Source organism: Mus pahari, chromosome 13 (assembly GCF_900095145.1).
Source record: "Mus pahari chromosome 13, PAHARI_EIJ_v1.1, whole genome shotgun sequence".
In the NCBI taxonomy this organism is placed as follows: domain Eukaryota; kingdom Metazoa; phylum Chordata; class Mammalia; order Rodentia; family Muridae; genus Mus; species Mus pahari.
Genome location: NC_034602.1, coordinates 14,172,135 through 14,189,106, shown reverse-complemented (window position 1 = coordinate 14,189,106; position 16,972 = coordinate 14,172,135). Strand labels below are relative to the sequence as shown.

The 16,972-nt window shown below is 35.6% G+C and overlaps 1 pseudogene; it reads right to left on the bottom strand.

Annotated features, from left to right (window-relative positions):
• Positions 1-4,772: 4,772 nt before the first annotated feature.
• LOC110330866 overlaps positions 4,773-16,972 on the bottom strand; it is a 32,620-nt pseudogene continuing 20,420 nt past the window's right edge.

Sequence of the window (16,972 nt, the reverse complement as noted above, 5' to 3'; positions counted from 1 at the left end):
TCAGTTTGACTGTGGTTGCTGTCTTGCAGGGGACTACAGCACAAGCAATTTTTTGCAGTACTAAAGTTATAAGGAATGTTTTAAGTATAATTCATTTTAAGAAAGACTGTCCAAAATTTGAGAAATAGACAGGCATTCAAATTGTACCTCACTACAGGAGAGATAATATTTGGGCCAGGACTCAGGCAGTATGCTCAGATTAAGAAATATTTACATTTGAGTTAATGCAAAGCTCAGAGGAGCCTCAGTGAGGCTTGTATGTCTTTTCTTTTGTTTTCCAAAGCCTGCCTAGGGATATTCTTGGGACCTTGCCTATCCTTGCCTTCTGGGGAATGTTTTTTAGCTAAACAACATTGTTACAGATCAATCCAGATGTTAATTCAAAATAAAATTTAAATTTAAATTTAAGATTTATGAAAAGTTAATGATACTGTAGAAGTTATAGAGTCATTACAAGATGGCTTGCCTACTCCGCATAAAATTATTATAGATTTGAAAGTTTGTTGTTGTTTTTTTTTTTTCTGTCTCTGCTTCAATACAAGAATCTAAGACTTTGAATCCTTCAGTGTATAGTGTTTGTTAAATGAAATGTAATTTATTAGCAAATGCCTCTGAAGGGAAGTTTACTTCAAATCTTTGCTCTAACACAATCAGCTTTAAAGTTCTGGGGAGTAACTGTTGCTCCAGAAAAGATTCAGAGGCAATATCTTTTTAATATTTAGGGTCTTAGTTAATCTAAAAAATTGTGATACAGAAATTTAAGAAAGAAAAGATGTTTTTACTTCAAATGGTTTTCAAAAGCTTTCAGGAGATGTTAATTGGCTAAGACCTCACCTTAAGGTGACATAAACCTTTGTTGGATATTATCAAGAGAGATACAAATTAACTGGTAAAAAAACAAAAGGCTTTGCAGAAAAGAGAAGAAACTTTTATAATTAATTGTTATCAATTATAATCAATGGTAATCAAATATTAGCTGCTTATTTTAGTTATTGTTACTCACTGCGCCCACAGCAATTCTTTGGCAAAAGAGAACATTAATGTAAAATCATCTTTCTTCATCTCCAAAGTAAACTTTTAACATCCTATTATAAGGCTGATGTGGTGCTAATAAAGAATTTTAAGATAAAGTCATGAAAGTATTTTAGAAAAACAACAACAAAAAAATGTGTCTTAAAAACCTGATGAAGTATTTGTTTCTTATTCCAAACAGCAATTAAATTGGTTATTGCAGAATATTGGTATTTGCCCTATTGCATAGCAAACTTTTTAGGTAAAATTGATAATCATTATCCAAAAGGTAAGTTGTTAAAGATTGCTTTTATGCATGCTTTTGTATTTTCTGTAAATTTATGCGTGCATGCATCCCATTTACTGTATTCAAAAACAGCCTTCTATGGGAGAAAAGTATATGTGATTGGATCACATGTTTATTATTTTGAGTTTCGTTGTGCTTCAGCATGGAAGATTAAATTGTGTGCTATAGCCAGTGTTTTAAAATGTTGAATAATCAAGCTTTAATTTGTATAGAAAATTTATATATATATCAGGGCTTACAATTGCTTAAAATTGTTCATTTCTTAGATACTACAAATTCTCAAATTTGCAATTGTTTATGCATATACAACTCAAAAAAAATAAATACTGTTCCTTTAAAGGACTGTCTTTGGACATTTAAGAACTCATTGTAGATTGCCTTTATAAGACCACTTAAGGCAATGCCACACTAGATTTATAACCCAGGCAGATTACAGGCCTTACACAAGAATAATTGGCCATATAATCTCATTCTTTACATCATCAAAATAGTAATGGCTTGAAATAATATTTTGGTATTTTCAGAGAATGTGCATGTCAAATTGTTCTCAATGTCCTCAGTTTCTACTTGTTCCACATAATGGTGTTAATTCTTGAAGACTTATACTTAATAAATTATTGCAAATGGATACTCATATATCTGATATTTAAAATAAATAAATAAATAAATAAATAAATATGCACATGTGACTGCTGATACCTTTTCAGGTTTTCTAGTTACAACTGTTCTAACAAGAAAAGCAACTAAAAGTGTAATTAGTCATTGCCTGTGTTAATTTTTTTATGCTTGCTGTTTCAAATCAGATGAAAAGAGATATTGGAACTGGATATTTACTGTCAAGTATTTGAGATTTTTTTGTCAACAACTTAACGTTACCCATGTTATTGAGATTTTTTTTTTTTTATAATTCTCAAGGACAAGGTATTGTGGAACTTTAAAAACTGTATCTTAAAAAAAACAAAGAAGGGGAGGAATTATATCCCTGTGCACATTATTTATATCACATTTTTATTTTTAAAAATTTAAAATTTGGATGACAAAGAACTTGCTAAGTGCCTTATAGTGTCTTAAAACTAGGCACACTCATGCCTAGGTGAGATGGAAGGATCTACTTATTGGCATATGGCATGATCCTGAACAGGTATATGGGGAAGAAGGCATGCTTGTGTTTTCTCCAGAGAATGTTGCAGGAGCATGCCAGCTGCCAGAATGATTTGTGTAACAGGCTGACCTCTGTGCTTGCTGAGTGCCCTGACAATGGTAACAAGAAAGCTGTATTGGGTATATGTTCTTGACCCACCTTTGCTTGCCTTTGTCCTCGATTAGACAAGCTAATCTGCCTTGCTTCAAGCTTTTTAACCTTATGGGACAGAGAACATTAGAGACTGTGGAAACTGACTTAGAACAATTATTCAAAAGTAGGAGTTATAATGACTCTTCTCTTTCCTTTAATGTGTCCAGTTATTCTGACTCAATCATGGACTGGTCTAGTAATAAATCCAACATTGGAGATTCCCATTATGAAGATAGCTAAAATCTTTATTAGCCAGCAGAATTAACTTGGAGCACAGCCTATTTACATGAGAAGTAACAGCTTTTCTGCTGATTCCCAAAGCCACCTCCCACACACCAGGAGGCCAGAGTTTGGGCTTGATTGCTGCTAATTTGCAACTTAATAGAGTACCTGGACTTCCCCACAGACAGTCTTAATCCTGTTGTTTTTCAACTCTTGGCTTTGTATTTCAAGCAGGTCAGTTACCTCCTTGCAAGCTCATCTTCTGCAAGCATGGAGACTCACCTTCAGCAAGCACAGGTGGCAGAAATTTATTGATATGAAGAGATGCATTGAGTACATATTGTGGTTTTGGTCTGATTGGCAAAGAGGTGTGCTATGAGAACTGGTGGTCAAAGATGGGTCACTGGGTCTCTGAATTATTCAGTCGAAGACAGAGGGATGTGCCAAGAGGCCATGGTTTGTTCATAATAACACTATAGAGCAGTGTTTGTGCAAATAAACACAAAAAAGCTGCACATGTTTTCCAGGATGGATAATGAAAGACCCCCGAAGGGAGACCCCACTCAAATCTCGGGGTTCATGCGCACCCAAAAGGCACCGAGACCGAACTTGCTGTAAACACACGAGGAAGTTTATTGAAGACAGGACAAGACAAGAGCTCAGGCCAGCATGCTGGGGTCGAAACTCATANGCCACGCAGGGGTAGAGGAGTTCGACCCTGACCCGAATTTGTGACAGGCTTATGAAGGCAGAAACCACAAAGGAGGGAGGAGGGTTGGNCAGGAAANAGGGNAAGTCCAAAGTCACACATTTACTTAACAGTTAACAGTTAAACTATACCAGGTGTTACATTAAACAATGTGTTTTAGGGCGCAGGGACATTCCACAGAGGACAACAGTTAGGTCATGCTCTACTCTGTTACTCTGAGCAACACACACCTGGGGCATTGGGACATTCCACAGAGGGCGTTGGGACTTTAAGAATTGCTTTTATAAGTAGGTTCCGGGTGCGGTCACCTGCCCGGGACCAAAGTCCTTGAATGTAGAGGTCATGCCTTTTAAATTTTTATTCTTCAGATAAGAATAAGTTCACAGAAGACCAAAGTCCCAATACAGGTGTGGCCACCAGCCACCATAATCCCCGGGACCATGGAGCATAAGTAAACTTTATGCTCCAGTCCAGCTAATTTTTATTATATATTTGGGGTGGAATTGTAACCTCCCCCAGCCTTGAGCAGGCTGGCTCAGACTTGTACAGCCACTGTGAACAAGACCGCCTAGGGTGGAGTCTGCTGACCTAGATAGGTCTATTGTTTTGCCACCTCTGCACTTTTCTCCAAGACGCCACTACCCACTAAGAGGATGAAACTGTCTTCCTGAGAAATTCCTGATTAAGCAACAGCCTGGTGACCAAGTGCTGACAACCAGGTCACAAAGCATCAAGAGCCTGGCATGGCGGGGGATAGGCCTTCCCCCTTTATAAGCTCAGACTCCTAGTAAACTCTGGGACCTTGATCAGTATCTTGTCTTGGTCTCATTATTTCTCCCACTGTTTCCTCCCATACAGCTCCAGCCTCCCATTCAGAACCTGGTTCCTGTAGCTGAGGGCACCTACATTTCACCTGAAAGATTTACCTACAAATTACCTACAATCACAACCATGGTTAACAGTCATATCTACCAAATTCAGTTATATGTTAAAAGAGACAGAAATAATGACTGGATTAAGGAATCAAGAAATAGAATTTTGTTCATAAGATCAGCCTAAAATAATCCATATAAAATATAAAACACATGTATGGGAAAATATTTTTTAATTAAACACTAAGTAATAATGAAGGTAGCATCATTTAACACAAAGACTGCTTATCTAGCATCTCATCACTATGGCCAGATACCTGATATGAGTGTCTTAAGAGGCAGAATAGCTTATTTAGCCTATATCTTCAAAGAATTTAGTCCACTATCATTGGCTCCTGTTGCTTTAGGCCTATGGGAATACATGGAGCACATGACAGCATAGGCTTGATCACCTAAAAGCTGCAAGAAAGAAAACTGAGAAAGTCAAGATTGAAACAAGTTCCCAATTTTTCTTCTAGCACATGCCAAAAATGTCTTTACTTCCTTACTGTAGGCTCTATCTCCTAAAGTTTTATGGATTCTCAAAAGCACAATAGTTCTACAACCAAACTGTCAGTATATGGTCTTTTAAAACATTTCACACCCAAACTAGAACATCCTTTTTTGATCCCAAAGGCACTTGTTCATCTATAGATAAAAAAATCCATTTAGGTCATTTTAAAGAATCTCCAGTTGTAATTGAAACAGCATGTCTCATATGTTCAAGTCCAAATTGTAAACTGATAGTCAAAGAAAACTTGGTTGTGAGTGTATAAAAATAAACAAGAAAGATATATACTTCTATGACAAAAATGATACCCACTAACAATCACATTCCACAGAAAAGAAATGGATAAAAAGGAGCAATCAGACCAAGCCAAGATTAAAACCCAAGACCACAAGCATTAAATTCTCTAGTACAATGTCTACTATTGAAGGGGTTCACAGTTCTATGACTGAGTTCCAAACAACTTGAGCTTTGCTGGCTGTGTAGGATTTGCAGATTCACACATTGCACTATTAGAGACTACTAGCATGGACTCAAGTTCTGTGAAATGCTGTCTGTTCTCCCTCACTTTTCTTTTGAAATTCAAGTAGATGCCTCTATGATTCACAATTCATCTTTGAGCATATCCCCAAAACCTGCATCGTGTGCACAAAAACAGTTATGACACTATCCCAAACATACCCTGTCCTGCTTAATCCAAGGCTGCAGTGGCCTCTGAGCCCTTGATGTCTGGCACAACAAATGTATTTTTGGGGACTGATTTGGCTGTTCTGTATGATCAGGATGTTCCCAGAACATTCTACTCACATAAGAGTCTTTGAACCAAAATGAGCAGTCTTCTTCTTTTCTGCTACTTGGGATTCAGGTGTTGAAACAAATACCTAAAACAAATCAATTTAAATGAGAAGAAAGGGCTAGTGCTTAAGTGATGACCCAGCAGGTACAATTCTTTATTGCTTTTGCAAACCAATATGTAATTCTCAGGTGGCTGGCTCTGCCTATAACTCCAGTTCCTGTGCATCTAATGCCATTTCTGCCACCTCAAGTAACCACATCCCTATGTATTCATAACATACATACATACATACATACATACTACATACATCATACATACACACACACAAACACATTCAAACACTCACACAGAGGGGGGTTAAAAATTAATCTAAGTGGGGGAGGGTTATTTTTCTTCCAGTTTTGAACACTTTAAAGCCAAATTCTGTGCCCAATACATGTTTTCTGTTCTATGTTCTGTGCCATAGACATACATCACAATCATAGAAATCTATTCATCTCAGAGTTGCTGTGAGGCAAACAGAGAGAAAAAGTGTCTGGATTCCTAATATCACCTTTAAGGACATGCTTGCAGTGATCAAATTTCTTTTTCTCTAGGATGCACCTTTTGCAGTTCCTTCCAGCCATACCCCTTGCTGGTGGTGACTTAGCCCTTAGTACATGACCTTTAGGAAGCACTTATACAAATCGTTGTATATGACATGAAGATAAATACATAACTCCAGCCTTTAGACCCATTTATCTTACCAAGAGAGTGAAAAATGAAACAGGGAAGCATTAGTGAAGGCCACATCACACTGAGCAGCAGAGCACTAATCGTTTCAATTGCATGTGACCACATGCGACCCAGGACACACTCCTGTATGGTGGAGAAATCATTAAACTGCTACAGGTTATATCAAGATGCTCATTCTGGTAATAATTTCCTTTATTAATTGTTTTCTTTGTTCAGAGTAAAGTGGGGATTTGAGAAAATAACATTCTTTGTTGGAGACTAGAAAAGGTCTGTTACAGTCTTCAGTCTGCATTGTAATTTTCAATAAATTGCACAGCATCTATAGGACTCAGTTTTCTTATCTGTAATGAGAATTTAATGCTGACTTCTTTTTTGCTTCCTACTAGATTTATATATTTTTTTCTTTTTTACTATTTTATTTATTTACATTTAATTGGTTGACCCCCATAGGACCCCTCTCACACATTTCCACACCCCATTCCTCCTCTAAGAGAGTGTTCCCCCCACCAGGCCCACCCTCTGGAGGATTAAGCACATCTCCCGCTGAGACCTGACCAGGCAGACCTCTGCTATATTTGTGCTGTGGCCTCTGTCTGGTCCCTATATGGTGCCTGGTTGGTGGCTCAGTCACTGGGAGCTCCTTTGGGTTTGGGTTAGTTAAAACTGCTTATCTTCCTATGAGGTCACTCTCTCCTTCAGCTTCTTCAATGTTTCCCCTTCAATCATAGGGGTCCCCAATTTCAGTCCAATGGTCGGGCGTATCAGCTTCTGTCTCAGTCAGTTGCTGGTAGGGACTTCAGAAGGCAGCTGTGCTAGGCTCCTGTCTAAGCTCACCATAGCATCAACAATAGTCCATCCTGAAATGAGATGTATCCTAAGTTGGACCAGTCATTGGATCACCTTTCCTTCAGTCTCTTTTCCACTTTTTGTCCCTGCAGTTCTTTTAGACAGAAACAGTTCTAGCTCAGAAATTTTAACTGCGGGTTAGTAACTCTGTCTTTCTGCATAAGGCTGTGTCTACCTAGTGGACATGGACTCTTCCTGTTCCCTTTCCCCAGTAACATTGGGTATTTTGGCTAAGGTCACCTCCATTGAGTCCTTAGTCTCTCAACTCCCAGGTCTCTGGTACTTTCTGGAGGGTCACTCCACCTTCTACCTCCTGAGTCCGCATATTTACATTCATTCTCTTGATTCTCTGGGTTTCTTTCTCCCCCACCCCCACCATAACTGATCCTGTCCTCCTTTCTCCTCCCCTACTTCCATCCAGGTCCTTCCCTCCCTCTGTCTCCCATGATTATTTCTTTCCCCCTTCTAAGTGGGCTTTAACCATGCTCACTTGGACATTTCTTCCTGTTACACTTCTTATGGTCTGTGGCTTTTATCCTAGGTATTCTGTGTCACAGGATTTGCCCTGTCCAATTCATTAGAGCAGCAGGAGGCCTGTGATTGGACAGGGAAAAGGGAGGCAGAACTGAGAGTTTCAGAGACAGAGAGCATCTCAGAGAGAAAAGAGAAGACCAAGATGGAGGAGGACGTGAACCAGCTTGGTTTCAACTAGCCACAGGTTGTTAATGATATCAAAAGGTTAGAATAATTGGATAAAGTTTTTGTCATTATTAATTGGTTCAGAAATCATTGTATTGGCTTCATGTAAATTGAGGACAGATGACACTGTTCTATCTTAATGACAAAATTGATGGACTGAGTGTTAGGCCTACCTTATACCTTATAAATTACAAAATGGGATAGTTGTGCTCAATTTATATTTTGAGAGAAAGGTTTTATTTTTATAGAATTAAACAGAAAGGGTGATATGACACAGCATTCTCCCTGTCCAATTACATTAGGGCAGCAGGAGGACTGTGATTGGACAGGGAAAATCGAGGTGGAGCTAAGAGTTGTGGAGAAGAGAGAAGACCAAGATGGAACCAGACATGAACTAGCATGGCATTAACCAGTCACAGGTAGTTATTATATCATAAGGTTAGAATAATTGGAATAAAGTCTTTATCATTATCTATTGGTTCTGAAATTATTGTATTGAAATATTGTAAATTGAGAATGTATTGATACATAAATCTGTTTGGTTAATTATAAACTTTTAAGTTTTCATTTATTTGATTACTAGAACATGGGACCACTGATTACAGACAGAGGTTTATGGCAGAGAAGGAACTAGCAACTCCAGGGACAAGAGAGCCAGGCACTGCAGGGACTAGCAGGACCATGGGAAGACTGCTGGTCTGGGCCACCAGGGAGTTGGAAGGCTGAGAGAAGTGGGAGCACAGAGAGTTGGCAGTATTTCTGGCAACAATTCTGTATTCTTTGCCTAATATCAACCTATTAGTGAGCACATGCCATGTATGTCTTTTGGGTCTGAGTTACCTCACTTAGGATAATATTTTCTAGTTCCATCCATTTGCCTGCAAAATTTATTATGTTTTTGTTTTTAATAGCTGAATAGTATTTTATTTTGTAAATAAACCACATTATCTGTATCCACCCTTTAATTGAGGGATATTTTGGTTGTTTCCAGCTTCTGGCTATTACAAATAAAGCTGCTATGAACATGTTGGAGTACATGTCCTTGTGGTACGGTGATGCATCTTTTGGGCAATGTTAACTTCTAATGGCATTTTAATTTAGATTTCTCCAGGTGCTGATTAAATTACTGCAAACTTGGGTCTTAAAACAACAAAACACAAATCTGTGATCTTATAGTGTGGAGATAAGTTTCAATGGTCTAAATATCACAATCTGGGAAATGGAGTCATTGATAAAGGTATGAGGGAGCAAAGACAGAGAGGGGTAGAGTAATGAGGATGCAGTTTGCACATCACATGGGAGATGGTTCCCAAGAGACAGGAGAAGCAGAAGAGGAGACTTCAGCAGGAGCCATAATAGCACCCTGGGGAAGGGGAAAGGGAGCGACTCACAGGGCTGAGGTCAGAAATCATTTGTATAGATACTCCCCTCACCCCAAGCAGACATGCACATCTACAGGACCCTGGGCATGGAAATGCTTTACTGTGACATTGGGCCTCTGAGGCAGCAGGTCATTGAGGAACTTTGAGAAAGGGTTCATGTAGTACTTCAAAGAGCCTGTGGGGCCTAAGGGCAAGGGGAGAAGAGAACCTGCCATTAAAGATGTTGTTTGCCTGTTCAAAAAAAAAAAAAAAAAACCAGGAAAGAAAGAAATTATCAAAAATACTAAATAGTAAGAAATACAAACAATTCAGATAACAAAAATAATACCTTGAGACATCTGCAGAGCTTTCTTTCTACAGGGAAGAATCTATTAACTTCTGTGTTCCATTTCTAGACAGTGCTACATCAATTGACTCATGGATCTTTCTTCCACCTTGAAAGTCAGCAATGGATTTGCCAAGATTTGTTTATGTAACATATCTTCTTTCCTTTTCTCCCTCCTCCCCTGTCATGATTGTGTGTGTGTATGTGTGTGTGTGTGTGTGTGTGTGTGTGTGTGTGTGTATGTGTGTGTTTATGTGCATGTGCATGTATGAGTGTCTGTGTGAGTGTACTTTCATATACCCTCACTTTTCTGGAACTATATACTTTTATTTTTTTACATTGTTCATTTGGAAATTTAATCTTAATTTAGTTTACTGTGTTACTTCAATCTTATCTTTTTTATTTTTACAATGCAATATTCATTTTGGCATTCTTGAATCTTATAGCAATTTTTGCTTCTTAGGTTTGATGGCTGATATGTCATCTTCCTGATAACACACACCATGCCATGCTCACTACTCAGCCTACACCCTGTACTACAGTCTGTGTCCTGTACTGCTGAGGAAGCATCCTTTATAAACTATCATCTTCACTGTTCAGACAATATGTTCTTTTTAAATGAGAAGCTTTTTTTTTCTTCATAATGTAAACGCGCTGATAGTCCAAACTTGTATAAAGCTTGAGAGGCCCTGCTTCCTCCCTGATTTATGGGCAATCTTTTATGGCAACTTTTATACTCAAAAGTTTTCCTCATGCAATTTAAGACTTGCTAGTGGGGACAGAATTTTATCAATTCCATATTTAAAATGTATAGCAAAGTATAACTTCTCAAGAATCTAGTAAAGAAGATCAATATAGGCAATTAATAAAGGAAGAACAGCACACAAAATGATATTAATGTTAAATTGAATTATCAAATTGCATGCAATGCAATGAGATAAGTATATATGGGCAATTGCTTCAGTCATTTGATCAATGCAGAGTGCCAGCATAGATTGTTTGAATGAGGAAACAAATATTCTGTAAGCTAGAATTGCTTTGAAGAAATTTATTCATTAAGTAACATGTTTTGACTCAACTGTCTCTTACTTTCATGTATGAAAATAGAGGATTCTGCTACTTACTGGCTGTGTCACCTCTCTTCAAATTTTACTTCTAAAATATTGTATCAATTTAAATGTATTCATGCTACACATACTGTATGATGTACACAGATCATTCTATATTTTAAGTAATTCTATAGCAATGTACTAGAATACAAAGTTTATATCTAAGTAAGGACTAATGCAAAAAGAAAACAAAATATACAAAAATTCAAAATGTAGTTGAGGTATTTTTTAAATTATTCAGAACATGTGTATATTTTCTCCAGTTTCATTTCAGTATTTGTCATCTTACAAACACACTTCCCATTGAGACTTTGACATTCTGCAGTTTCCATTTGATACTTTGGCAATATACCACAAGGGTAGACTATTATATTAACTCATGACATTTCTCTCTTTTTTCTTCATAAAGAAAAGTGCTATTAACTATCCACCAGAAATGTTAGTCATAATTATAAATATGCTTTCTGTAATATCATAAATTGATAATATTAGAATAAAATTAACACAGTTGGACATACACATGATAAGGACCTCAATCACCACCGACACTTACTTATAAATATATGTATCATATTATTATACCATGGACCAAAAAATGGAACAGTACTTTAATAAGGTTCAGATGCTACATAAGGTTAATGCTTCTTTTACTTAGACAAAGTGAAGCTACATAAGACTACTAATCAAAGTAATTTTACATTAGCAGTTGATATTTCTAATCTTTGTCCAAACAGCTGGGTACAAATGCTTCTGAAGGATGGGCAGTAATTGCAACACTGTGTGGCTCAAACTATAGCACTGACAGTGTACACGTATCAGACCCAGTGACTGAAAGGATGCTTTTTTTTTTTTTTTTTTTTTTAAATTTTTTTTTTTTTTTTTTTTTTTTTTTAAATTTTATTTTTTTTATTATTATTATTTTCTTTATTTACATTTCAAATGCTATCCCGAAAGTTTCCCATACCCCTCCCCCCACCTCTGTTCCCCTACCCACCCACTCCCACTACTTGGCCCAGGCCTTGCCTTGTGCTAGGTCATATAGAGGCTCCTTGAAAGGATGCTTTTAAACATGGTGGTTTTGCTTGTCGTCATGGAAGGTTTTTTCTTGGTTGCCTAAAAAGCCAATACATAATATATAAAGAAAAATGGCTTCAATTAGAACAGCCCCAATGTCCCCTTGACTTTAAAAGGGATAAAGACTTTGCTATGGATGACAGTTCAACTTTTTTGGTGAACTTGGTCAGGAGCTGAAGTAGACCAAGTACACCAAATTGATCATCACAAATAACTGTTTTGACCTAGTGAAATATTTGCTTAGGGAAAATATCACACCATTCATTCAATATACTGGTCTTTATCTGACAACTTGATATCTTTATTTAATTTATACAAAACTCTAGTAAAAAATACTTCATTTATCATTATAGATTTTAAAATTAAGTCATGGTGAGAGCAAACATGTTGATCACTTATATGTTAGTCACTTACTGAATCTTGTTCAAACACTAAATAGGCATTTAACTATAGATATCTGATTATATCCTACTTCTATTAAATATACAAATTCAGAAACACATGAATTAAATTAAGACATAAATATACAGCAGTATATCCTATATCCTTTAGCAATAGATATCAACAAATATATAACAATTCTTTCTTTCAATGTAACTCATATGAATGTATGATACTGTCATTTCGATTTTTAATTGAGCCTAATATTTTTTATTACTTACCTCTGAATGAAGAGAAAGAGCATACTCATTTTGTCCTTTCTAGGTTTTTAAATCTGTCTTCATTAAATGACAATGTTAGGTATACATTTCCCCAAAAATTAGCATTTAAATTCTATAATATCCCCCAAAATTAGCATTTAAATACTATAATATCCCCCCAAATTAGCATTTAAATACTATAATATCCCCCAAAATTAGCATTTAAATACTATAATATCCCCCAAAATTATCATTTAAATACTATAATATCGAATACTTGGAGGGAGGGAGTAAGAGGGAGTATCAATATAGGGACTTGAAAAAAGAGAAAAAAAATACAATTTTAAAACATTCTGCTCTACTGTCTGTCTTCTATGTGTAAATAAATGTTTCTCTCTCAAAGTCTGTGTAAATCATAATAGTAATCATACTATTCCTTCTGTCCTTTTTCTTCCTCCTTTTCTCCAATTTCTTTTATTTTAGACTCTCTTGTTTTTCCTCTTATCTTTTCTCAAGGAAGGAAGGGTATAATTATCTGAGATCGAAAAGAACACATATATTATCCTTCTTCCCTTCTTCAAGTGATAATGGAAGTATTGAATTAACTTTTCAAAGTATGGTATAAAATGAGTACATAATTTTAAAATAGTGAGTATTATTAAAGCAAATACTTTATTGCCTTATGAGTATACAAACTTTTATTGTTTGACAACTTTATATAATATGTAAAATTTGATTTATAATAGAAACTTATTTACTTTATATAATCTAGTTGAAATAACACCTGAAGATGCTCAAAGAAATGTATTGACATAAAATGAGGGTTTTGTTTTGTTTTGTTTTGTTTTTTGTTTTTTTGTTTGTTTGTTTTGTTTTGTTTTTTGGTCTTTATTTGGCAATGAGTTAAACTCAAAGCTAAAAAATTAAAGGACAATTGTTAATTAAGATAAAATAAGGTGATTTGTTAATTCATGTGAATTATCTATTGGAATTAAGGCATTATGAATCTTTGTGAAAGTATTATTGGTCATCAGAAATTAATTTTTGTGATATTAGTTAAGCATCAGATAGGAAATGACTGTGAAACTCTTTCTACTCTATTTAGTGGCCAAAGGATTGTTTTGTCTGTCTAATAAACTTAATGAATGTGTTTAAGAAGACTATTTATAGAGAGGCAGACATACACTGGAAAAATCAATACTGCACTAAGGTTAGTATTGTTTTAGCATTTCTTTCAGGTGGTGATTTATAATCTGCCAAGATCACTAGTACAATCTTTAATTCTTATTCAGCTCTCAATTATAACTAATTACTTACATTTTAATTATAGAAAATTGCTATGCAAATTAACAATCTATCCAGATATTTTATAAAATGACTTAAAGTCAAATTATGTGGCTACGGTGTTCATTCTAGACCATCTCTATTCATATGAGATGGTGAAACCGTATTAACTTTCAGGATATTTGCACTAGAATCATAGGTACAGCATTTTGTATGATAAAATACTTACTAAAATATAGTAAAAATTATTCCAGGTATAATAATATATTTTAAATAATAATGAATTCAAATTCCATATCAGATTTTGACAAATTTACAAATGATAAGAAAGCTAAAATAAATTCAATTTAACATCTAAGGAAATATAATTGCATGCAAAATAAAAATTTAAATGAAAGTAATGAGATTCTTCAAGTAGGATTATTTCCAATTTTCTGAGGAACCTCTCAATTGATTTCCACATTGGTTGTACCAGNTTGCAATCCCACCAACAATGGCGGAGTGTTCTTCTCTATCCACATCCTTGCCAACATGTGCTGTCACCTGAGTTTTTGATTTTAACCATTCTGATTGATGTTAGCTGGGCTCTCAGGGTCATTTTGCTTTGCATTTCTCTGATTACTAAGGAATTTGATCGTTTCTTAAAGTGCTTCTCAGCTATTTGAGATTCCTCTGTTGTGAATTTTCTGTTTAGTTCTATACCCCACTTTTAAAATTAGGTTGTTTGGTTTTTTTGGTGATTAGATTCTTGAGTTCATTTTGGATATTAACCCTCTATCGGATATGGGGATAGTGAAGACTTTTCCCCAATCTGTAGTTTGCAAGTTGTCCTATTGGCTATATCCTTTGCTTTACAGAAGCTTTTCAGTTTCATGAGGTCTTGTTCATCAATTCTTGATCTTAGAGTCTGAGCCTTTGAAATTCTGTTTAGGAAATTTCCCCCTGTGCCAACGAGTTCAAGGCTCTTTCCCACTTTCTCTTCTATTAGATTCAATGTGTCTGGTTTTTTGTTGGGGTGTGGGAGGAGGTGGAGACAGCATCTTGAAGGAAGTATGAGATGTGGAACAGTCAGAGGATGGACTGGGAGGAGAATAAATACTGGACAGTAAAAAAAAATGTTAAAGAATTAAAATAAAAACAAAAAAGATTATAACCCCCCACAAGTCCTCTAAAGATTCCAAGTAAGAAAAGCTATAATAATGATTCACCATACTAAAATTATATTACAAAAGCTGCTAGTGAACATTATGAAAACCGGAAATGATAAGTATTGATTAATATAGTGAGGAAATGGGGCACTTATACACTGTTAATAAGAATATAAGTTAACTTGCTCACTATATAAGACAGCAATATAATTTCTCCAAAAAAAAATCCTAAAAAATAGGCCCAGGATGTGATTTGATAATCCTACCTCCAGATATACACTCAGAAGTCAAATCAGTAGGATCATAAGGTTACTACATCTGTATTTCATTTCTGCATGGGTTATTACAATAGCCAAGACATGTAACTAACTTAAGCATCATGAAAAGATTGATGGATTAAAAAGTACAATATGCATCCCATAACAGACAAGAAAATATCATCTAGTCTATAATGAATGCTCTATCATTTGAGCAACATAGTTGAACCTGCCAGGAACAGAATTACAACTAGTTATGACCTCACATATATGTGGGATCTTAAGAAGAAACCCACATATTAGGGGCAAAGAATGAAATGGTGGCTCTGTAGTACTGAGGATTTGGAAAAATGAGGTGATTATGGCCAAAGTCTGCAAAGTTTCAGTGAAGCAAGATAAATACACTATTGACAGTTAAGGTACATCACAGTGATTCTAGGTAATTATACAAGATTATATAAATCTGATAATAGATTAGACTAAATTTTATCACCACACACAATATTAACCAATGCATATGCTGATTAGGTTCACTGTGGTAATAATTTTAGATGTGCATATGTCATAAGTCATTTTTGAGACTAGAAGATGTCCTCAAAATGGTAGCATGGTAGAATACTTAGCAACCTGAGGTAGAATTTCAGTTCTACCAGCAAAACTGCAGAAAACAAGCCAATGAGAAAATGAATGTTCAAATCATTACATTGCGTACTTTAAATACATGCAATATCTATCTGTTTTGTCAATTACCCCAGGAAAAATAGGGAGAAACAGAGTCATCTTTCTGTGTCCCTACCTTTCATTCATTGAAGTTGCTAAAAGCAGTATGGATATTCTTCAACTTTTTTCTGTAGAGTTTAAACATTTTTATCTCTGGATAATAATGCTATTTTTGTAAACATCTAATATTTTCACTATTGCTGTATTATTCTTGTTTGTATTTGTTTGTCTTTCACAGTCTAGAATTTCAATGATATATTTTATACTTTTTTGTTTGTTTATATTGTGTGTTTTTAATTTTTGGTGTGTGTCTGTTTGTGTGTGTGTGTGTGTGTGTCCTTGTGTGTGCCACAGAGTCCATGTGTAACTAAAAGGACAACCTTCCGGACTTGTTCTTTTGTTTACCTGTGAGGTCTTGGAAATGAACTCACAGTTATCACGCTTGGAAGCCTAGCACCTATACCCAATGTATTAGCTAGGGTATATATTATTATATATTGTATATATTATGTACAATAATATATATTTTAAGTTATGTATTATATAATATATGTAATATAGTTGTAGGCTTATATTTTTCAAAACCGACTTTAATACGTTTACCTAAATGCTTTATGCTCCATTCTAGAGCACCACCCACCAGCAACAGTGAAGAAGAAATAGGGCAAAGAAGGATATGGACCTATTTAGAAACAGTTCTTGGGAGTGAATCCACTATGCATTGTCAGGATATTAAGAGTTCAGTTTATACAAATCAGCTATAGTAACTTGATCCACTCACAAAAATCATTCACAAATCAGCAATGACAGTCCAATCCAGAAGAAACCAAGAGGCTCTGCCAATAGGCACAAGTCCACCAAAGTTGCAAGAATGTGTGGGAACAACATCAGAAGTTCTTTGGTGCATTTCTCTCTATGAAATCACAACAAATAATGATCAGCAAAGAGTGGCAAGGAGAACCAATACCACACAGCATCATCCATTGTCTGTTGG